At 43.7% G+C, this 25593-nt stretch overlaps 1 long non-coding RNA gene across 1 annotated transcript; it reads left to right on the top strand.

Annotated features, from left to right (window-relative positions):
- Nucleotides 1–799: 799 nt before the first annotated feature.
- Nucleotides 800–2852, top strand: LOC307038209. The gene is made up of 2 exons (XR_013807923.1): nucleotides 800–1893; nucleotides 2250–2852. It is a non-coding gene; the product is annotated as an uncharacterized lncRNA (long non-coding RNA).
- Nucleotides 2853–25593: the final 22741 nt, after the last annotated feature.

The raw sequence follows: 25593 nt of genomic DNA, 5'->3' as shown, positions 1-25593 counted from the left end.
AGCCAGCCAGCCAGCCAGCCAGCCAGCCAGCCACAACAGATATGCAACAGCTGCTGTATGAGACAAACAGAGATAGAGAGACAGATTGTAAGATTGAGATGGATAGATGAAGAAATAGATAATGAATGATAGAAAAAGATAGAGACAATAACTATAAGAAAGGTAGGTAGATAGACAGAGAGATAGGTTGAGTTTGGCTCTTAAAAGTGCCGTTGGTTTTATGATGGTGTAGATCAGTGTATGGGTTTGTGGTGTGGGTACGGGAGCTGCAGGAGAGAACAGAAAAAGTGAATTATGTAGTGAAACTAGTTTTTTTAAATGCACATTGTGACGGTTTAACTACTTTAGACAGACTGAGTTCATTTACGTGTTTCCTGTTTCATACGCGTAACAAGCACATGGACGTGGACTATGCCCCTCCCCCCCAAACATATATTAAAATGTCGGCCAGCGTTAGTACTGTCATGTGTAAAACAAAAGCGATTAAGATAACGTATAACTCACACTTTAACACCGACGTTTGTAGCCGTAATTAAGACAAATATTTTTCACACACCACTTATGAGCTGATATAAATGTAGCTAAACTAGTTTAAGCTTATGTTGAACGTGAGTTAGCTAGCTAGCCGCCCGCAAGAATAATTTCACATTAATGTTGCTTTGCTGATTATGGCGAAAGCATTTCTCAGACTTAGAACAGTTCAGTATGTATGATGAACCATGCGAGTAAAGGCTTAAAAAAAGCCCCAATTATTAAATCTAAGCAAAACGTGTATCAGACTTTAGTGACCCAACTTACTTTGTCAGAGGATGGATCGCAATGCCGGTGGCAGCGTCTTTGGCCAATAGGTGGTGCTCTGAATGATGTAATTTCCTGTACCGATTATACAATAAAATATTAATACATTTCCTATATTTTGACACGATAACTCTTTAATAACCTAAGTAGCCTACGGACAAAAACAAAAAAGTATATATTGCCTTATAAAATGCAGAAAAGTTTAAACATCTAACATGATAATAATAAATACAAAATAATGATATCTTAAACCTAAATAAATAAAATGGAAAATTAACCGACAACAACAATTTAACATAAATAAAACAAGGATTAAAACAAGGATAAGTTTGACTCAATGTTGTGTAAAGTACCCTTTATGGTTAAAAAAAGAAAATATATATTTTTATTTTTTGAAAATAATACAGCTTCCAGCTTCCCGAGAAACGAAGAGGAGACACGAACAATTCTTCCACTTGAAATGCGTTTAAACTGTGTCAGAGAGATGTTTAATCGGTTCATTTTAATTGGTTAATAATTGGTGTTTAATACTGGCAACTTCTAATTGTTGGGGGGGGGGGCGGCGTTCGATCCAGTTTCGATTCCGTAACCTTGGCGCACTGCCACTCCAACATCCAATCCCGACTTGAAGTTTAATCACGGGGACTGTAGTCCTAAACCATAGCTGGGGATTATGGGTAGTGTAGTGTCTTCGGCCATCCTAAACTCGATGATGCTCGAAATGTCCCTTATAGGCCTACGTCTGTTTCCGGTTATTTTTATTTTGAAATTCAGTTCCTGAAGGATGGCAAAAAAGCCCGAGGCCCTTTCTCATTTCGTCAAATCAGCCTCCTCGACTCCTCGACTCTTCTGTCCTCCGGTAGTGACCCGGAAATGAATTTCAGCGCGCCATGTTGAAGGACATCTCATTTCTCTAAATGCACTTCGAGGACCCAGGAGACTCTCTGGAGGAGCTATAACCGAGGATACACTGATGGGTCCTCCACGGTTCTTCGCGGCTCCTTGGCGGATGCATTTCCAGGAACGTTGGGTATAAAATAGGCGTGACACACCGCTGGAATCATTTCAAAACCATGGCGCGAGTGATGCACAAATGTAAGTGTTGATAATGATACGTTGCATTAGTTATTTAAGTGAAATGCGCGATCCAACTCCGCCCGTCTGTATGCAGTTAGAGCCCTCTAACCGCATTCCTTATTGACATTTCACCTGATATTCTTTATGTTTTTATCCACATTTTAACTACACCCAATCCTGCTACAGCATGCCATGATGTTTAAAAGTGCAAACGTTAATTTTGTTGTAAGAGTGTTAAATCAACCAGAAGTTTGTTTAGCATTCAGCACCATCATTTGGTTTGGGCTATGTTGTACACTAGAATCCATCGCTCATTACAGTCTGTAAATCTTCCAACAGTTTTAAGCTACACCTTTTACTTTGTCTTTTCACAGGGACAGAGCAAGACACTGACCCTCATCAAAGTGAGGGTCGAGTACGATAACCTTTTTACTGGCCGAAGGCACACTGCCAAGAAAGCCTGGGAGTGAGTGACATTTTCCTGGATTGGGAACATAATAGATCCGTATTTTACGGCCATGCATGAGGCCATCGGTGGGAGGCCATCCATCGACCCTCCCACCCTGATCCCTGATGGACTCGGCCACTGCTGCTGTGGCTTCTGGCAGTGGCTCAACATCCACTGAGGCTGTCCAGAGCCAGGCCACAGTGGAGGATGAGGAGGCCACAGAGTCTGGCTCGGACAGCCAGGAGTGTGTTGAGCCATCCACCTCTGCCGGTCCCCCTCCCCGAAAAAAAAGAAAAAGCGCTTTGCTACAGTTCCTGGAGGCAGAAGGGGACAAGGAGGAGGACCGCTTCAACCGCCAGCAGGAAGCCTTGGAGGAAGCCTCCGCCAAATTCCTCAAGCTCTTCGAGGAACTAGTTAGGAAGGAATAGTGTCTTTTTTCTCTTCTTTTTTCTGTACTTTGGATGTGTTCATTTATTCTTTATTTATATATGTTACAACATTTAGTAAACATATTTAAGTTTGACCTTAACTCTTGTGTTGTGTGTTCATATTTCTGTTATTCAGCCAGTGTTCGTGGGTCTGGTGGACCCGAACACCCTGTATGTAATATAAATGTGTAGGGGGGGGGGTACAGTGGGTGGTCACTGAAAATGTGTTCTGATGTCTGTTCTTCACAGAAAATTCAATTCAAATCCTTTATTTATCCAGGTGAAATCCCATTGAGATCATTGATCTCTTTTTCAAGGGAGACATGCAGAGCCAAGGCCATTGAGTGAGTTAGAGAAAATAAATTATCAATTTTCTTTAGAAAAATAATAAACGGGTCCCACAGACCCGAACACCATACAAGGGTTACATCAAGCATGAAGACTTCTTTAAAATTAGACATACAAAAACAAACACTTTTACTGAAGATACAAGGAGATCTTTATTTTATACAAAGCTGAATATACATTTTATGATTGTGACTTGACTGAAAAGCCAATGTTTTTAAAGTATTTTTGCAACCCAAGGCATAACTGTCTATAGTCATACAGAAAGTCATGGCCACTGATTTCCGCTTTTTAAATCTCCACCTTAAATAATTCTGCGAATAAACCAACCGTGTGCAAAGTATCCAAATGCAATATCAGGGATGTTTTATTATAAATAATATATACATTAACATTGAGGCAAGTTACTGCATGTAGCTCAAACCCTACATAAGTAAAATTGCTAACACATGTCTCTTCTTTCTTTTAAAGTTCAGTCAAACCATTACATTATTTTTATTTTTCTAACACTTTCTTAAGAGATTGTGTGATGGCCTATTTCACATACAATTTGTAATAAAGATATGGGTCTAAAGTCCTTTGCTCTAAATAAACTAGAGCAAGGTGAAATTGGAAATAAGGCATATAAATGGACGAACAAAATAACTGAGTAATGCATCTGGCCAGTAAATGCATTTTTCATCGGTGAAGAAAACAAACGGGTAACAAAAAAACTGGCCATAAATAAAAATCTTCTCAACAATAATCGTGGTCGTTCAGCTGGAGCGGGTTGTGGTCAGGAGCCGAGATTTGGTCTGCCAGTCTGTCTCTCCGGCCCTGTCCACCTCGCTCCCCCCTCACAGGACGAGGTGGAGACCTCTCTACCCCCTCCTGCTGCTGCTGCTGCTGCTGCTGCTGCTCCTCCTCCTCCTCATCCTCCTCCTCCAACAGTTCAGTCATTTCTGCGGTAATGCTGAGATTGTGCAGTACACAGTGGCAGTTACCACAGCAGGGACAAAGGTGTGGTTCACCTCCAAGGCCTACGACAGGAGGCACCTCCATCGCCCCTTCAGTATCCCAAAAGCGTGCTCAATGATGCTGCGCGCTTTGGCATGGCAGCCGTTGAAGCGGCTCTGTACCCTCCCCTGTAGTGGCTCCCGATACGGGGTTACGATCGTTATGGGGTGTACAATGCACGGATAGCCACCATCTCCCACAATAAAGTACCCTGGTGGAGGGTACAGAGCCTCTTTGTGTAAGGTACTGTTTTTTCGGACACGGGTGTCGTGCACTGAGCCCGGAAATCCTATGAATGTTTGTAGGAATTTACCCTTCCCATCGCATACAGCCTGCAGCTGTATGGAAGGAAAGAGCTTCCGATTTATGTAGTCCTGGCCACTGGGTCCGGGTGGGGTCTTTATTCTAATGTGGCACCCATCAATGGCACCCACACATGAACTAAAGGCCGGGCTATCGGCCAACTGCTGGAAGCCCTGCCCGACCTCCTCCAGCTCTGGACCAGCAAGCAGCCTGAGAGCAGCGATGTCCTCCACTCCCTGGTGGACCAGTCTGTGGACCGTGGAGAGGGGTACCTGAAAGGCCCGGGATACCACACTGTATGACAAACCGTGTGCCAGCCAGTACACAGTTGTCAATACAGTCATGTGGTGTCCCCAGGCCTGTCTCCTCTCAGGCCCCAGACACCGCATCAAGGCCTCCAGGGAGTCTCGGCTCATCCTGAAGTCCTTCAGCAGGCACCCATCTCCGAAGTACAGCTCCAGCACCGGGACACTGCTGTTCAAACTTTTGTATGAGTGTGGGTGTTGAACCTGCAGGAAGAATAAAATGTACAGGTCAATACCTTTATCCATCAAACTAAACTGCACCTACATATTCTGTCATAACAAATTAATCCATTGTTGTATTCCAATGTAAAAAGCCAGCTATTTTTCAACTATTTAAAACAATTGTAATCGAACACTCAAATACCTCAAGATGAAGCAGGATGGCTTTGCGCATATTCTCGCTTTCCAGCGCTGGGATCGGCGTCTCTCCTGATTCCTGTTGTTGGTCAGAAGTTTTTGCCACTGCCGTAAGGCACATGCTACAGCGGGTTTCATGACTCAATTTGTTTCATGTGGTCACTGAATATGTTTTTCGTTGTTGAGATTTAAATCACAGGTGTGCCTGGACCTTATATAGCCTGTCAGGTCCCTCATGATTCGTTAATTACTTGGATTAGAAATTCGTTGCAGGTGTTTTGTGAAAGAGGTGTGAGTTGATGATTTATGATGTCATTTAGATACTAGTTTAAAAAGGTTAACATAGCCTATAGTATAGTGTATAGACAGTCATTGGGTTTTTCTGTGTGTTTGTATGTGTGCATGTGTGAATATATGAAACGTACATAAGCCTCCTATATGTCTCCCTTTATTTGTAGGGTACTTTTTATAATAATGTTTTAGTGCTGCCCAATACAGAAGAGATGCTACTATGTGTCGAAAATACTCATACATTTGTGTCATACTTTTTGCAAATGGAATTAAAAGTAAATATGTGGGGGAACAATGTTCAGCTGATCTAACAGAGATTACAAAATACAGCGCTCTAACAAAACACTCACAGCTGATGCAGCTGTTGCCACGTCATAATTAACGGACGTCGCTTTAATATGACCGCGCAGAGGAGAGGAGTTCTCATTTCTCTAACCGCCTGCTGCTTCCCCTCCTCTCTCCTCGGTTCCCCTCCTCGGCTCGCATCTCCTGTGGGCGGGACTAAGTATCGAGGATAGGAGTCGAGGAGGGGAGTTGGAGAAATGAGAAAGGGCCCGAGATTATAGAATTAAACAAATAAATAAAAACAAGGATAATTGTGTGTTATTGTTGACTAAATAACAGTGTGTTATTTTGAAAAGAATAACAAATTAGAAGGAAAAATGAGCCCAATTTATTTTCCTCACAGACAGCAACAAAAGTCAGAAATGATACGATTTTAAATAAAAGCAATAATCGTGGCTTGATGTTGAGTGAGAACATGTTTTTATGAACCACACAGCTTCCGGTCTTCCTATAACACGTAATGCCGTGAGACTACCAACATAAATACATTGCTTTTAAAATCGTGCTGTGCAACACGAAAAAAAAGGGGAAAGACTACTAATAGAAATACATTGCTTTTAAAATCGTGCTGTGCAACACGAAAAAAAGGGGAAAATCGTGTTGGTGAACACGAATCAATAGATTAAAAATCCTGTTGGTGAACACGAAATGCTGTGAGACTGGGTTGCCACTTTGTTGTTGAAACAGCTCCTTATATCCGTTAGCGCAGCTAGCTAGCACCAGATGCTAACAGCAACAATACACGTAACCGGTGCGCGCGCTCTACCTCTCTCGCTCGCGCCACACATACACACACACCCTCCCGAGCTTGAATGACACAGAGACCAATCGAGGGCTTTAGTGTATGATCTGTATGAAAGTGGCCATGTCGGCAGGCCACATCATGTAGACAGCCAGTCACCCTCTGTGAGGCAGAGTAAGACCCACATTTGCGCAGCATTGCGTTCACAATACATACATAAAAAAAAGAATCCTCAGGCCAGCAGACGACTTAGCAGGCCCGGACTGGCCATCGGGAGCACCGGGAGGTTTCCCGATGGCCAGTCCGGGCCTGCTCTCCATTGACTTCAATACATACTTTTTCCGAAATAAGGTCCCATGGAGCTCCCCCGGAAAGGGAGGGACTTTGCCTCTCTATCGACCTATATGGTCGTTTTTTGTAGGTGGACAGGCCGTTATATTAATATATGTCCATATTGAGCAATGTGTTTTCAATATTCTTTCTTTGTTGGCTTAAAACTAACCTTTGTCTTTCTTCTTGATGGTATTCCATTCCCTAAACGCTATTGCTATGAGTTATGGGTATTCATCTGAGTAAAATATTGCAGTGTCCAACAAAATGGGCCTCTTTAGAAGTCGGCGAGCAGTTAATTTGAAGCCTACCCACTTGGCTTCATTGTGGATTTGAACAGCCCTTCCTATTTGAGGATTTCCCAGGAACACAGCCGTTGAGTCTAGACATGTAGGCCCAGTTCCAATGTCCCCAGTTATGAAGTCACAGACCTTGATGTGTGCTTCAATGTCATTCCAGTATCCCCGGGAACGACATCCAATTTGGACACCTCACAATTAACGTCCAATGCCAACGTTCAGAGCTAGCCGAGGAGAAAATGTGCCCTATATGTAGTTTGGTGACTGTAAATGCAAAGGTGGTAAACAAGATTTTTGTAAGAAGGATCAAACAAAATCAATCCAATGCTAATGGTCCTGTTGTTGATAGGGTAGGTTAGGCCAATGAGAGCTAACAATTGTCCAACTGCAAAATCAATCTGTGTTTGAGGCTCTGGTTCACATTTTGGGCCCTTTATCCACACTCTTTAACATTTTTTTTAAGAGAGTAGCACGCAATGCATGGTGTTCTGTTTGCAAACATAGACTATACATTCAGAATCTCTATCTATCTGTGGCTTACTTCTAGCGCCAGTCAAGTATGTGCCGATGTCTTTAAGCAACTAATTCAAGACAGTCTTGGGAAATAAGTTTGACCAATGTGCCATTATTCTGAGATTGTTCATTGTGGTGAAGGCAGAAAAACCCTTAAATTATTTGTTAAAAAACACAAAACAATTATTGTCTTGCGTTTACTTAGAAGTATGGCTCTTTTTTTTGTATTCAATTTTTTTTAACCTTTTTTCTTACTCAATTTGTCACAGTTTAGTGACTTCTATCTACCTATAGGGTTAACCTTTTGCTTTGATTATTGCCTTATGTGATTGTGAACCTATTTGTACCTTTGTTTTTCAAGAGCGTTCTACAAAAAAACGAAGCATATAATGAACATTTGGCACAAGACTGCAATGTAAAAGCAGAATACAATATGTCTAACTAATCCAAAAGAAACATTTTGCATCTGTTAAATTGAGACGGAATGAATAAGGGAAAAATGCCTGCCATATATGAGTTGATGCTGCCTATGTGCACTGAGCTAAAAGGAACACTCCATGTTCCTGGCTGAAATTTCCAGCACAATTAATTCTGACACAAAAACTTTTAACCCATACCCTTGTGAATCCTGTCCTCCCAGTGTTGGTGGAAGAGCCTACAGCACGAGGCCCAGGACAGGAACAATGGATGCTTGGCAGCGAGCCCAGTTCAGCCTTTGAGAGTCTTTAACTGCACGGTCCCTCTCAGCACTGACGATGTGCTCTATGGGGAAGTGAAGGCTAGTGTTTGATTCAGTATACTATGAGGAAAGTGTTTCATCAAGAGAATTTCCTTCAGTTTCTTTGGCAGCCGATTCATTAATTCCACTCAGCATGTATCAGACAAATGTTTTTCAGGCATTCAGTATACTCTATTCTGGGTTAAAATAAAGGAAACAAAGAAGCAGGCAAAGGTTCTGACTTGACACCGATATCCATCACGGAATATTTTCCACTACAAGGCTATGATTCAGGTAATTTCTTTTGATAGAACGTTTTGGCAGAAGTCTGACAAGGTGCTAATTTATATCTGAAGATGAAAGAAACACCTGTGATAAACAGAACCCAATTTACAATGATACGATATTTCAACTCAGTCAAAAGCAGCATATAGTCCATAGAGAAGAGAAAATAGAACGTTTTTCACCTTCAGTTATTTTCAGGCTTACAATTCCTAGAAGTGGTACTTAGTAAAGCGCTGGCAAAGTTTCTATAGGGATTGAAAGTCCCACCTAGGAGGATTTAATTAGTGCTTTGAATGAATAACATTTCACCCATTTCTCTCTCTGTCCTTGGTAATCAGTTCTGGGCCATTAATGAGAGGATGACTATCGACTGGTGGAGCAGGCTGCTGATAATTGAATGTGTAGAGGCCATTAAATATTCCTAATCAAAAACAAACACTCCACAGTTTCTGCAGAACAATAAGAAACAACAACAATGGAAGCGTCTTTGTTGGAAACTAAATAAAACTGGCTCAGTATCTATCCTCTGTCTGCAGGGTTTGTCTTTTTTTTCTTATTGGGCTATCAGCGCCAACAGTTCGGAATTCGACAGGCCAGAAAATAGGCTGAATTTCTCGAATGGCACCATATTCAATTTCCCAAGTTGGTGTTTTGATCCAAACAGCTGAGAGGGTGTGGACAGGACACAGATTTTGTAATTGAAACATTCTCCACAGGCTCCATTCCACATGCAAACAGGTCAGTAAATCCTAAAGTGTCCATGGTGTGGTGTTGAAAACCAATGTCTTTCTATTGACCTGGCACTATTGAGCTTACTTTAGCATCACCACAACTCATGTGAAGTTGGTAGGTCGATATCACTAGTTAACAAACCCAACCCTTAATGGCCTCGCCTTGAGCACTGTGTGAAATTACTTGGTGTATGTCGAATAAACCTGTAGAATGATGTGCATTATTCAACCGCTATTCTTGTGATTTTTACATCTTTATGTCTTCTTTACTGCCATGTTTTATAACCTCCCATAGATCACACTTTAGGTGAATATCAATGTAACATTATCTTTGATGAGCCGAGGTTTTTTAACAGTTGTCATAGAGCAATTTCATGACATGTTTTTGTAAACCGTCATATCTGATTGATTCATCACAAGAGAATGCATAATTAATAATCCAGGGTTCATTACCGTTTTTAAAACATTACTCATGCAAGAATAAATATTTGAGTGCATGCAAATGTTATTATATGCAAATCTATGGAGACATATTAGGTTTTTATGGTGTGCTGAGAAGATTATTGGCCTTGGGTGTTTGGAACAGCGTATGCAAACGCACTCACAAACTGGCTATGCTGAATCATTGACATGTATTTATTTGAAAATGCCATTGTTAATTTACACTTGTGTCTCATTAGGTATGTACGGACAAGTTGACGGTGCAGCAGATTGGTGTTTCCAACCTTAGTAAGACGCCATGAAGAAGGAAAACTCTTCAGTCTGGAATCATTATGAGGAGCACGCTACATCTTCAGTAATTGCATGAGGGACCTTGCTGTCGCACTCAAATTTGTTTGTGTTGTTCTTTCAAGGTCCGCTGCACCTCAAAAGGACAGGCACTCCTTTGCCTTTCTGCAGCGGCTTGTCAACATGACTCTGTCCAGCGGAGTAGAAAAAGGGGTCCAGTCCATGTCCCATCTGACGGGCATGTCGTTCACATTCTCCGGATGGAGGGAACAGAAGAGAGTTAAGCTTGTAAGAAACATGCAGACACCCGGAACATGGGAATATTTCAGAAGCTGACGGCTGCTGCGACTATCCGCAGGTCAAACCTGTGTAACACTGCTGCTCCTCACCTGCAATGGAAAATAATATAGTTTTAAAGGTCCCCTATTATACTGTTTTTCATCAATATATTATAGGTCTGAGATATATACAAAACATGTCTCTGAAGAGTTTGGCTCCAAATATCAAACAGATCAAAGTGCTGATTCGGTGTCTGTTACTTTTAGGGGTGTAGCGGTTCACAGAATTCACGGTTTGGTATGTACCTCGGTGTGGGGGTCACGGTTCGGTACGGGTTCGGTACAACAAGAAAAAGCAAAAAAAAGTCCCAAATGCATAATTCCAGGTTGTTATTTATTTATTACAGTAGTGCAAGTTTCAGTTTACAAATAATGAACTCTAACATTTTGAATAATTAACTGTAGTACAAAGTTAAAAACAAAGCACAAACAGTACCACACACACTCAGGTAGCCATATTATCTATAATGGCTGATTTCAAACAAAAAGGTTTCATCAAGCTGCAAAACAAAAAAGAATGTCTTGAAAATATTACAAAATAAATCATAAGAAAGTGTTTCTAGGGCGCATAGCAACTGATATATGCCAATAGAGAACCGCAGTGACGCGTCATAAAACCTGGAAGTAAACTTCTTCCGGTTCCTTTGTCAAAAACCAATGCAATTTCTCCATAGGATTTTGGAAAATAGCTCGAAATAAGGTCTGTGGTTGACACACATTTAAGAGAGGGATCACGTTTTGTTCAGCCGGATAATCTCCACATGTCAACCCTACTTTTATAATTTTTGAATCATAAATCTAGTCGCCAGAAGCAAAATGCTAACGTTATGCTATAAACGAACTACAAGCCAGTACAGCAGCAGGGTCGCACGACTTCAACGTCATGCCAACTTAAGATCGTTTCAACTGACTTGCACTGAAACTGCACTTTGATTACTTTAAATATATTAACATTTTAAACTGTATACCCCGGTTATCTTGGCCCTTTTTGTTTTGTTTCATGTATAACACGTTTATCTAGACCCTTTTTGTTTTATCTTTACATGTCACACTGTGGGAAACGATATTTCGATATTTCTGGATGTATAACACATGTAGAATTTTTGACAGTGAAGCTGACTTTGACTTTCGCGCGCTTGCATATTTTAACAAAGCTTTTCATTTTAGCCACACTGAATTTAACTAGAAGTCATGGCTGTGTCAATTACCAGTCTGATATCGTTTTACAAAGATGACAAGAAGAGTGTAGATGGGAGAGAACCACTACAAGTCAGGACACGTAAAACAGTGAAGCCTAGATGAAGGTGTGCTTACCGGTGTTGTCAGGCCTAGCATGAGGGACAAGGTTTATAGTGTCGGTGAGTAGTGATAGCAAGAGTACCGTTAACCTAGAGTTAATTTATTCACATACATTCCCATCAACAAATCAATTTTATGTGTCACATGAAATCCTTATTAGGCAAGGCAAGTTTATTTATATAGCACTTTTCAACACAAGGCAATTCAAAGTGCTTTACAAAAAATGAAAGACATTAAGAAAATGGCATTTAAAATCAGTCATTAAAAAGAAAAGCTAATAAAATAAACATTAAAAGAAAAAACACATGGATAAAAGTTACAGTGCAGTCTAAGATATGAATAGTTCAATTAAAAGCGGCGACAAAAAGAAAAGTCTTCAGCCTGGATTTAAAAGTAGTAAGAGTTGCAGCGGACCTGCAGGTTTCTGGGAGTTTGTTCCAGATATTTGGAGCATAATAACTGAACGCTGCTTCTCCATGTTTAGTTCTGACTCTGGGGACAGAAAGCTGACCAGTCCCTGAAGACCTGAGAGATCTGGATGGTTCATCATTTAGCAGGAGGTCAGAGATGTATTTTGGGCCTAAACCATTCAAAGCTTTATAAACAGCAGCAGTATTTTGAAATCTATTCTTTGACATACAGGAAGCCAGTGTAAAGACTTCAGAACAGGAGTGATGTGATCCACTTTCTTAGTGTCAGTGAGGACTCGAGCAGCGGCGTTCTGAATCAGCTAAAGCTTTCTAATAGATTTTTTAGTGGGACCTATGAAGACACCATTGCAGTAGTCCAGTCTACTGAAGATAAAAGCATGGACAAGTTTTTCCAAATCCTGCTGTGACATTAGTCTTTTAATCCTAGATATGTTCTTTAGGTGATAGTAAGCTGATTTAGTAACTGTTTTAATGTGACTGTTGAAACTCAGGTCAGAGTCCATGACTACACCTAGATTTCTGGCTTTATCTGTTGTTTTGAACATTGCAGACTGAAGCTCAGCGCTAACTTTTAAACGTCCTGCCTTGGCTCCAAAAACCATTACCTCAGTTTTATCTTTGTTTAATTGGAGAAAGTTCTGACACATCCAGTCATTAATTTGTTCAATGCACTTACTCAGTGTTTGAATTGGAGCATAGTCTCCTGGTGAAATGGTTACGTAAATTTGTGTGTCATCCGCATAGCTATGGTAACTTATTTTGTTGTTCTTCATTATCTGAGCCAGTGGTAGCATGTAGACGTTAAAGAGAAGAGGCCCCAAGATTACAAATATTACACACCAGAAAACACAAATATCCATGAAATAAACATACATTAGGCTATAAACAATTAAAGGGATAATTGGGAAGGCATTACAAATGTAAATATATTTTAAATAATAAAACAATCCCGCCACCACAGGTATCTACAGGAGAAGAGGGAATTCTCTCCACAAAATTTGAATGCCCACATGGAGAATGGAAATGCAGTCATGCGGCTGCATGAGCCATCTTTGCCATCCACAATTTCAGCTGCACTGACAGCCCCTGTCAGTGGAAGAAGCCAAACGTATGCATTCAGTGGAGGATGTTGCAATGTTGTGGTTGTTAGAGTGTTAGGTTTCCTGTCAGCTCGTCTGTTGTGAAGATATAAAATATTAGTTTCATGGAAGTCACCCCGTCACATATAAGAGCATTAAGACATACAGTACATAGGCTAAAACAAAACATCTAAAGATATAACCTTGCACTTTGATAAGTCTCGTGAACATTTTCACTATTTTGACATTTTTATAGATGAAAATTGAACTAAAGAAATAAATGGTAGATTAATCCATATTGAAAATAGGCGTCAGCTGCTACACTAATTATAATAGTTATATTTCTTAATTAATTAAGATAAGATATTACTGTATTGATCCCAATTTGGGAAATGTTTGTGTTGCAGAGCAGCATAACAAGAAAAAGAAAATATAAGTTATTATATATACAAAAGTATGTGAGGGATGGGATATTAAATTGAATATAAATGTAAAATGTACATGTGATTTTACATCCAAGAGAAGCTATGGAGCAGAGAGTTCTCTGCCAGCCAGAGGGGATTTGTTATTAGTTCAATATGTCAAACTGATTTCCCTGACTACAATCTTTAGTTACATGGTGAAACGTTATGCTGCTTGTACTAATTAGACTTATCATATAAGCCACACAGGTTTTAATAGGATGTATTCATTATCTTTACTTATGTTGCGGTCTTTTCAGCAGCGCCATCTCTAAAACGGCGATAAAGTCACTACCCATCATTTACATTTCACCGTGACATGGACAAAAATGTAACGTCAGCTTACGTCATGACACGAATCCAGACTCTCCTTTGGAAAACATTGGCCGGGAAACGATAGAACAAGCATGTTTCATGCGAAGACCTGTGGCTGCAACCCGGAGTAAAGCAACAAACCATTGCGTAGGTAACTAGTAGCGCTAGCTTTAGCTAACGTTAGCTAACGAAATGAACTGCCGAGTAAAATTGGAAAACACTGGTAATTAATTATTCTATCATTTGTAAAACTACGGTGTTAAAAACGACAATTTCAAAAATACAGATTCTAATGGTCAGATATAGATATACAGATAGTAAAGATAGGCATGTACTTGCTTTCAAGCAGAGCACAGGGGAAAACAAACTTAGCTGGAGTGTTTACGTGTTCGGCGTAATGACGTACAACGGCCTCGACAATTTCTGTAGTCCTATTCAGCCACTCGTTAACAACCATCGTTTTTCAGACACGTAAACTCTTCAAAATCACCAGTGGGGTCACTGCTAATGTATTTAATGTCGTAGAACAAAACGTGATTTATCTCTTACATTTGTGTCAACTACAGACCATATTTCGAGCTATTTTTCAAAACCCTATGGAAAAAATGCATTGCTTTTTGAGGAAGGAACCGGAAGTGCTAAAAATGCTAACTTACTTCCGGGTTTTTGGACGCGTCACTGCGGTTCTCTATAGCTTCCATTATTTATTTTGGTCTCTCGGCTTTCTTGTCTATTGGCTTCTTAAAAACAGCGGGGATAAGCTGTTGAACTGCTGTTGTCTTTTGCCGGGCTCCGGTGATTGGCAAATCTGGGTGATGTCTTCTAATATGATTTAGCATGTTTGGCGTGTGTTTCCATTAGCATACCGCACCGCTATCGAACAAAACCGACTCCTCGTCCGATCCACCACTCACACTCCATCGTTATTGTAGTCCACAGGGAACCTGAAATGTTCCCAAACAGCTGATTTAAACGTAGCAGGTGGGTCTAGAGATGGTGAGTCCTGATTCATCCGGATCCTTAACCCTGATCAGAAACCAACAGCCAAGGTAAGAGATGTCCCGTGAATGCTCCGTGAAGCTACGTGTTGTGATGTCTGTGTTTGCTTCCCCTGTCGCAGATTCTGATCGCTCAGTGATGATACCAATACCTGTATAATCTGTGGAATCTCAGCTTTAATCAGATATCTTGTATGTGCAGTTACGATAAGTAATAAGGGTATTTTTACCTTGAGTTCTGTGCAAAGTGCGTTAGCATTTTTTCGCTCAGGGATAATTTAGACGCTTCTTGTGAGACTTGTGCTTTGTTTCGGTAAACATGATTCACATCCTGAGTTAGCTGAGTTTCTAACCGTTAAGTGTTTCTCTGTCTGATGCTGTTTTGCCTCATCTTTGCAAGTTTAACCAAATGATTGTGTTGCAGTGATGATATATTTTTGTAGGCCGACCCGGAAGCTAGCATCGCAAGGGCTCCCTTGACAAAAAGCGATGGGATTTCTTCATTGGTTTTTCGGTATATTGCAGAAAATAAGCTTTGTGGCCTCCATACATATACAGTAGACCACTCAGTGATTTTTTTAAGGCTAAATGCAATTGGCAGAGATAAAAAGCGTAATGCTATAAATGAACTACATAACTGAAGCACGGCTGCGCGTCACCACTGCTAAGCTAAAGGCAGACTCATGTTGGTGTGAAAACGTTTAATAGTTTATCTAGCCACTTATTAGCAATCTCAATTTTTACGACATAAAGAAGTGGAGTATTTACTGATGTAATTTATGTCGCAGAACAAAACATGAATATGTCGTAAACTTGTTTTAACCAGAGACTTTATTTCAGGCTTTATCACCAAAAACACATTTTACAAAGCGTTGACATGACGTTGACATGAATTGGTAAAATGCTAAGTAATTTCCAGGTTTAAGCACCACTTTATTCAGCTGAGGAAATTATGTGTATGTGTATTTCGCAAAAGTTTCAGTGGTGAGCATATAGAAACACAATAGAGAAGTGCATAATGCTGCAAGAGGTAAATGCCTTACAATCTACCTTTTAATTACATTTTAAGTGAAGACTAAAGTGTTGGCAGTATATCAACAAAAGGTCCATTGGAACAGATGCTTCGAGGCACCATATGCTCCTCTCCTGTTCGATATAAGTTAACAAATCACAGTGCTGAAATGCCTGCGTATTCTTATACTCGTGCTCATACATTTGGTGTGTCCTAATTTGCCTTTGCTTCTCCTCAATGATTTGACAAATGATGCAAATTAACTGTAACAAATTCTCCACCTGTTCAAGTAAAACTATGCTTATATGGAAAAAATGTGATCGGGCATAATTAACTAAAACAAACAAACTAAATTAAATATGCAGAGGTAGCTTGTGAAAAATGTGAGCAGGATTTGAGTTTTATTTCTAGGTGCCCTTGAGCAAGACACTGAATCCCACCAGACCTCTGGTTCAGGTTTGGTTGACCTGGGCCTATGGCGTCCCTCCCTAGAGTCCACATGGCTAAACTTCAAATCTACAAAACCCACTTATACACATATCAACTTTGCCTACAACAGCAAATGTTTCTGCTTACCTGCAAAAAGTGGAAACACAATAGGCATTTCACGTTCTGTAGTACAAAGCAGCTGAAAAAAGGCTGCGGGGTGGAAAAGTGTCAACAGAAACAATCAACAGTGAATATCACTTTAATTCATGATAGTACCTCAGCTCACTTGTTATTTACTTTGTGCCCAAAACAACATAAAATGTAATTCTGGAATTTGATTGTGCACGTTTTCCCATGTTATACTCTTTGCATCTTTATCAATGTCTCTTTCTATTTTTCATAGCAATGGATGATGTGCATGCAAGCTTGAACCTCTTTCAAGCACCTGCAACCTTGTGGCACTTATTATTTAAGCCTTTTTCTGATTCTGCCATGGCTTGGAGTGCGCCTAATTTGTACTTCACTTTGGACAAAAGCACCTGACAAATTAGGAAATGTAAAATGTAATAGGGTCACAGAAACACTTTGTCATCTGCCCTGTTGCTCTTGTTTTTATTACTTGAAGTTGTTCAGTCCATTGTCACATGAGAATTCCCCCTGAACTGCTGTCGCCAAACTTACATTTGTCTTCATCCATCTGGAAGTGCTGCAGCCTAAAACTGCCTCACTTAATACTAGAATACAATTAAGCTTTGACTGTTACGATGTATTTGTTTGCCTGTGTAGTACATGTATTCTAGGCCTCTCTAGAGCAGGGGCGGATCTAGAAAAATATTCATGGGGTGGCAAGAGGGTGGCAGGAGAATTTGAGGGGTGGCATCCCCTGGCAGAAGTATATGCTGATTTAATCGCAGTCATATCAATCAATGTTAACTTGGAAAGCCACAATATTGATATTTTAACTTTAATTTTTAACTTAATAACATAAGGTGACATTATTGTGGCACATCAGTAAAGCCATACATATAAATATATAAGGTGGCAGACATAATGTAGTGAATTTTAACTGAATGAGTTGGTTTCACTCTTAGACCAGCAGGGGAACCAAATCTATGCAGACTGCTGCAATAAGTACATTAATTAACTGTCTCATCGATGTGTGTCTGTATGAATATGATAATATTAACAATCATATCATTCCTATCAGCTGTCAATCACTGTTATGATTCACATATTCAGTGTTATTATTAAATAAACTATATTTTTTGGAGGAGTTAATGATGAATGTTCCTCAAGATGCTTGCTCACCCTCCTTCAAATTTGAAAGACAAGTAATTACTATCATTAATCAAAAGAACAGTTCAGCGCCCCACAACTTTATTGCAAACAGTTACAACCTTGACTTTACATCAGAAAGAACAAACATTAAAGAAGTGACTAACTGCATCAATTAGGGTTAAAAAACGTGTATTCAGCTAAAACATATACATGCAGTACTGCAGTTATTATCCAGTGGAAAGTCCTAACCTACTGGCCTAGTTAAATCAAAGTGGTTACTTTTTTTTGGCTGGGCAGTGAAGTTTTACACACCGTCTTATTTGACTTTCTCAGGACTTGAAACAGTTTTTTGGGGGCAGAACCCCTCAAAGAAGAAAAGTATTATACACACGTAAGGTCATCATCTTAACAGTTTTTTATGCTCATCGAGTCATCCGTGAGCAGAGCATCAAGTTGGCATGCCTATAACAGCTGAATATGGCGATTACCATCTTGATCAGCAAAACGCCTCAGAAACGATTTAAAGCATGGTGCGTTTTGATTCAATGCTGAGTGCAGCCAAACTTGACAGGCTCTTCTCTGTCATTGTAGAACGCAAACAGTGGCGGCGCCAGAGTATTTGTGTTGGGTAATCTATGGTAGGGCTAACCCATACAGTGGAGGGGCTCAAGTCAGTATTTGTAATGTAATTACATACACGCTCCCCATGTCTTGGCAGTCTTGTGATCCTGCACGTGGATAATGTAGCCCTCAGCAGTGCCCCTTCTGTCCGCCTCAAAGACCTCCGTGTTGGTCATGTTTGCGTACACACCCGGACGGTGGCCATACAGGAGGCTCCAATGGAGGGTTAGATAGCCATATAGCAGGTACTGGGTGATTGAGGTCGGATTGCTAGCCATCAGGTCAAGGAGATCAGGGATGCGCTTCTCAGCGGCCGCCATGGCGGCGAGAAGCTCCGCCTGGCTCGGCAGACGATCCAGCTTGTTCCTCTTCACCTTAAACTGGTGGACAGTGACAGACTTTTTCAAGTTGTTCATGTTGGCTGTCACCTCTCTGATGATGTGGGTCATATCAGACTGGGTGAGCCTGCACCCCCGGAGCTTTGACTCAGACAAGTACCTCAGGAAATGGTTCACATTCTTCACGAACAACAGCAATATTGTGACTGCCCACTGAAACCTGGCAACAACCCAATGACTTCTTCTCGCTCAATCAAACATCCCCCCCTGGTTTTAATTACATCACTAAACCCCGCCCCTCACGCCGTGGTGGTGGGCTGGCTGTCATCTACAACCAGAACATCCGGACTACAGAACTCACCCTCCCCTCAGTACCATCCTTCGAATTTCTCGCCATCAAAACCCCTCCCTCACTGACAGTTATCCTCATTTACCGCCCCCCTAAACCACACCCCTCCTTCCTTTCTGATCTCACTGAACTCCTAACCATTGCTTCATCCCTCTCCCCACGTCTGTTACTCCTCGGCGACCTTAACATCCACATGGACTCCACCACCTGCAAACACGCTTCTGAATTTTCCTCCCTTCTGGACAATTTCTCATTTACACAACATGTCACCTTCCCCACTCATGATAAAGGACACATCCTTGACCCTGTCTGCTCCACCAACCTCACAGTACTCGGCCTCCACCCCTTCCCCTTTCTCCTCTCTGACCACAAACTCATACAGTTCACCACCGCCTCCCCCGTCCGCCACCCCCCCCATACAGGAACATCACTTTCCGTAATTTACGCTCTGTCGATCCCCAGCACCTCTCCGACCTGCTATCCTCTACTCTCCCCCTGGACTCGAACCTCAGCTCACCCGATGATCAACTCAACCACCTTAATTCAACCCTACTCGCCTCCCTCAATAGCTTGGCCCCCCTCAAAAGGAAAAATGTCACTTTTAAAACCTCCTCACCCTGGTTCACCCCTGCACTCCGTAAACTGAAGCAAACCGGCCGCCAGCTTGAACGCCTAACCATGAAATCATCCCTCACAGTTCACCATGAATCCTACAAACTCCATCTCACTACCTACAGAGACGCCCTCACTGCCGCAAAATCTGCTTACCTCTCCACCATCTTCATCGACCCCTCCCGTAACCCCAGGACCCTCTTCTTCACCGCCAACAAGCTCCTCAAACCCCGGGTTGCCACCCTCTTTTCCTCCACTTCCACTCTATGCAGTTAATTCCTCCAGTTTTTCTCTGACAAAATCACTGCCATTAATCACTCCCTATCCGCTGCATCTGACACACAAACATCTCCCCCAACATCCACCGCCACAATTCCTCCCTCCATCTCCCTTGACCTCCCGAGCCCTCCTCCCCACGGCATTCTCTCCCAGTTCACTCTGGTTACCCCCCCTGAAATACTCCAACTGATCAGCTCCTCCAAACCCACAACCTGCTCGCTTGACCCTCTACCCACCTCTCTTCTGAAGTCCTGCCTCCCCGTCCTCTGCCCCTACCTTGTCAACCTTTTCAACTCCTCCCTGTCCCAAGGAACCGTTCCCTCTGCCTTCAAAACTGCTGCTGTCACTCCCATCCTCAAGAAACCCGGTCTGGATCCCTCCTCCCTCAGTAATTACCGCCCCATCTCCAACCTCCCCTTTCTCTCAAAAACAATAGAATGCATCATCTCCAAACAACTCCACCGCCATCTCCAAAAAAATGACCTTTTTGAACCCCTTTAGTCTGGTTTTTGTCCTCACCACAGCACAGAAACGGCACTCATCACCTCATCCTCCTTGACCTGAGTGCAGCGAAGGTACTGCACTCAGGTGGCTCCAGTCCTACCTCTCCGACAGATCCCACTTCATCTCCCTCAACAATCACTCCTCTACCACAGCTTCAGTCACCCAAGGTGTTCCCCAAGGTTCAGTACTCGGCCCCCTCCTCTTCATCATCTACATCCTCCCCCTTGGTCAGATTCTCCGCCATCACAACCTGGACTTTCACTGCTATGCTGACGACACACAGATCTACCTCAGCACCAAATCCCCCCACAACCCCCCTCTCACACACATCGAATCCTGTCTGACTGCAATAAAATCCTGGATGTAACACAACTTCCTCAAACTCAACAGCAATAAAACTGAACTCCTCCTCATCGGCTCCAAATCCACCCTCGGCAAAACCCCCAACCTGACACTCACCATCGATGGCACCCCTGTTTCCCCCTCAATCCAGGCACGCAACCTTGGCGCGATATTCGACCCCACCCTCTCCCTCGACCCCCACATCCGCCAAGTTGTAAAAACCTCATTTTTCCACCTCCACAATATCGCCAAACTCCGTCCCTCTCTCACCCGCCCCGCAGCTGAGCGACTCATTCACGCCTTCATCTCCTCCCGCCTTGACTATTGCAACTCACTCCTCTTCGGCATCAGCACAACATCCCTCAACAGACTCCAGCGTGTCCAGAACGCAGCCGCCAGACTCCTCACCCACACCAAATCATGGCATCACATCACCCCGGTCCTCAAAGAACTCCACTGGCTCCCCGTCTCACACCGCATTCACTATAAACTCCTGGTCCTCACCTATAAAGCCCTCCACCATCTGGCCCCCCACTATCTCACTGACCTCCTCATCCTCTACCAACCACCCCGGTCCCTCAGATCCACCTCAGCCGGTTTGCTTTCAATCCCCAAGGCCAAACTCCGGAGCTTCGGGGACAGAGCCTTCTCTGTGGCAGCCCCGAAGCTCTGGAACTCCCTCCCCCAAGACCTCCTTGAGTCTGATTCCCTCACCCTGTTCCAGTCCCGTCTCAAAACCCACATCTTCAACTCTGCTTATCCTTAAACCCGCCCCTCCCCCCTCTGAACCAACATCCTCCTAACTGCTTTTCTGTTTTTGTTTGTGTTTTTGTTCTTGTTTTGTTGGTCGACCTTACTCATAATGTAAAGCGTCTTTGGGTCTAGAAAAGCGCTATATAAATCCCATTTATTATTATTATTACTGCCCGGCCCGACTTTGAAATATACTCGCTCCAGCCACCCGAGCCTCTTCGTGTCTTTTAGAAACAGCCAGTCTGAAAGCCGCTTAACACCATGGGCCATGAATACAAGGAAGTTCTTTATCCGGCTGACCTTGGACAGACAATTCTCTTTCCGTTTTACTGTCGGTGCGACACCCTCACAATGACCTCTGTATGTCTGAATGTACGTCTTTTAGGCAACGTGATTTCACGCATGGTATTCCCCCGTCCCTTCCCAGTGGACCAGTGATTTGGGGGAGAGGGCCATTCCTTAGCCAGATTAGCTTTCAGCTTATTGTAGACAGACGCACACGTCTTCTGGCATACAGGGGTCTCACTACCGGAGGCTTCTGCGGACCGCATGACAGTCTTGGCCGGGGTCTTGAGAGGGGTATTGCTGCCGGAGGCTTCTGGGGACCGCATGACAGTCTTGACCGGGGCCTTCAGAGGGGTCTCACTACCGGAGGCTTCTGCGGACCGCATGACAGTCTTGGCCGGGGTCTTGAGAGGGGTATTGCTGCCGGAGGCTTCTGGGGACCGCATGACAGTCTTGGCCGGGGCCTTGAGAGGGGTTTCATTACCGGAGGCTTCTGGGGACCGCATGACAGTCTTGGCCGGGGCCTTGAGAGGGGTTTCATTACCGGAGGCTTCTGGGGACCACATGACAGTCTTCACCAGGGTCTTGAGAGGGGTATTGCTGCCGGAGGCTACTGTGTTCATGCCGGGGGTACTTGAGATTGCCAGGCCCTTAAATCGTATACATTCTTCCTCTTCCTCAAGCACAGCAGCAGTGCCACTCTGCTTCCTGGGTTTTAGCCCCTTTTTCAGCCTGGAGCGCAGGGTCTTCACCTCATCAATGAGGGCATCCTTCTGAGAACCCAATGCCATATTTTCCAGCCTCACCTGCCTGCAGTCCTCTTCGTCACACTCGGTATGTGGGGAGAAGGGTGGAGGGTGCACCGGGTATTCCTCCTCATTGTCTATATCCAATGATGTAGCCATTCCAATGATGGGATTAGTCTCTCGGAGGTCATGGAGCAACTGCAGGGCCACACTATGCTTCAGCCTTGCCATGACCTGATGGGCCTCATCTCGGGAGAACTCGGGGTGTTCATAAGTTACATGACGGTCTAGTCTCTTCCCAGCATACGAACACCCTGTGATGGGACAGGGTTTGGTCTGAACATTTATTCTGCCACTGGCCATTTTAAGAATGATGCCTCTTTCCTCCAGGTTCCGCACTGCATGTTTGTGCTTAAGGTGCTTGTTCAAAGCCAGATAGAAGAGTCTGCACACCGGGCATTCGGACAACATCCTTAATCAAACAGACACAATTATTTTCTGTTTCTATGCGTTAGCGTAACCGGTGATTGCAACCATGGGTCCGATGCTTCAATGCATGGTACACGGACCAAGGGAGGACTTGGGTTACCACCGGGTTAAATGGTCCCACCTCCGCACCAACGCGGGGCTGGTGATGGCAACATTGGGTCCGATGCATCAATGCATGGTGCCCCGACCATGAGAGGGTTTGGGGTACCCCGGAACCAGGCAGTACGCCAGCAGGAAACATGTTTTATGGTCAAAGGAGGAAAGAGTGATAGAACCGGGGTAAAGCAAAGAAAGTGTCCGACAATAGTGACTTGTGAGGCGGCCAGAGAGTCTGTCATCTCTCGGTCCTATCCTCCAGGCAATGTATTTCAATGCATCCATAGAAAAGGGGTGAAAGTGAGAAAATGTATCCGACAATAGTGTCTCATAATGCGGGTAGAGTCCCCTCAAACTCCCCTCGCATTCCTCCACAGTCAGAAAAACTCTGAGTTCACTTTTTGGAGATCCATAGAAAAGGGGTGAAAGTGAGAAAATGTATCCGAAAATAGTGCCTCATAATGCGGGTAGAGTCCCCTGCCAACTCCCCTTACATTCCTCCAGAGACCAGTTTGCAAACTTAAAGTTTGGTAAGAACCAGGCTGGGGGGTCTCCAGGCAAAAAATGTATCCGAGCCAGTGTACATTCCTCCATGAAATCAGACACCCGTTTTTTTTCTGAGTCCTCACAAAAACCGGGTTTCCGATTTCGTGCAGACAGTAGTCTGAAATTGATGAATGAATTTTTTGGACGGAGAAGGGGAGGCTTGGATTCCCCTCTCCGTTGTAAGTTGTAACGGGGGAGTGGAAAAGTGTCCGGGGCTTCGGCTCGAAGCGCCGAAGGGTTGAGCTTTTTCGAGCCCCTTCTCTCCGCTTCTCCGTTGGCTCTCCAAGCACCTCTCTGTAGCCCCTCACAGACCACCAAAGGACGGACTACAGACCTCCAGCATGTGTCCCTGAAATGGGGACTCTGTTTATTTCACACATCCAGGACAGAGACCGGGGACATCTCCTCTCTGTGGCCCCTCCGAGACCCCCAGAGGACGGACTAATGACCTCCAGCATGTGTCCCTGACATGGGCACCTCCATAACCTTGAACACCGTGAGTCCCCGGGCCCCCGGACTTAAGCACTCCCCCACGGACTAAACCCAGATGATCCAACCCTACAGAACCTCATGCCCCTGTTAACCCTAAAGGGGGGGTGGATTTTGCGGTGCTTTACGGTCCGCCCATCAGCATCCATATTCGGCCTTCTTCACGGCACCCCCCCCCTGCGCTAGAGGTTCACACTTTAACTTGTTTGTTATATTTGTCTTTCCACGGGTGGGTGCGCCTGGCAAAGCTGTGTACCCAAACTTAAGTACTCTCACTCTGACTAAACACATAAGGACATCCGGGTAACACCTTACTGCCCCTTAGTGCCCCTGGTACTCCATATTGTTAAATGAGCTCAGTAATGTACTGCACAACATCACATGGGTAAATGAGCTCCTTAATGCCCTGCAATATCACATTTGGTTTATTTCCAAAAAGCCTGGAAAATACATCTATCTCCGTCATGTCCTGTAAAATATCATTCTTTGTTTATTTCCATCATTCAGGCAAATACACATATCTTTGTCTGCTGAAGGAGCTTCAAAGTGCAGACTCCTGAGCTCCGTCATGTCCGGTAAAATATCATTCTTCATTTATTTTCATCACTCAGTCAAATACACATATCTTTGTCCACTCCAGGAGCAGAGTCGAACCCGCAGTTTGGAGGAACCGACCGCCAAGCACCGGCACGTGGACCCGGGGAGGAGGCCCTCCGATGGTGGGTCAAATTTGCTGATACCGCAGCTGACGTCTGGACACTAGCCGTAGAGGAACACCCGGGCGGGACCAGGCAGTTCCCTCTTTGCAGACAAGCATATGTGGTTGTTACGCAGGATCGAACAGGTAGCCTGTGATGAAGTAGGGTCGACCCTATATCATGTGAAGCCACCGAGCCGTGGTCCCCGAGGGAACTGGTGCCCGGACCAAGGCCAATTGCTGAATGCCGCAGCCGACTAAGGCCGCTATGCAACAGTGGAGGATTAGAGAAACAGATGTTTGCCTGGCACTCCGCGGCGAAGTGGGGAGGTGGAACTTCCACCCCGCTGCGGAACCCGTGGTGGGACCCCTGAGTCAGACGGTTCGTCTTGGAAACGCTTCATATCGGTCGGCCCGGGAAGTAAGAGACACGCGGGTTTCCCACGCAGCACACCCTCCCGGCCATCAGAGTAGAACCCGCAGTTCGGAGGAACCGACCGTCAGAGCACCGGCACGAGGCCGGGCCGGCGGAGTCCCTCCGATGGCGGGTCGCGTTTGCCATTCGATCAGTGAGAAATCAGAAAAAAGTCTGAGATAACTTTTTGGAGATCCATAGGAAAGGGGTGAAAAGGAAAAAAAGTATCCGAACCCAGACTCAGAAAAAGTCTGAGTTAACTTTTTGGAGATCCATAGAAAAGGGGTGAAAATGAAAAAAGGTATCCGAAAATAGTGCCCCATAATGCAGGTAGAGTCCCTTGCCAACTCCC

Source organism: Notothenia rossii (genome assembly GCF_949606895.1).
Source record: "Notothenia rossii genome assembly, chromosome: 4".
In the NCBI taxonomy this organism is placed as follows: domain Eukaryota; kingdom Metazoa; phylum Chordata; class Actinopteri; order Perciformes; family Nototheniidae; genus Notothenia; species Notothenia rossii.
The sequence above is the reverse complement of the archived record's forward strand: the minus strand, read 5'-3'. Positions and strand labels throughout refer to the sequence as shown.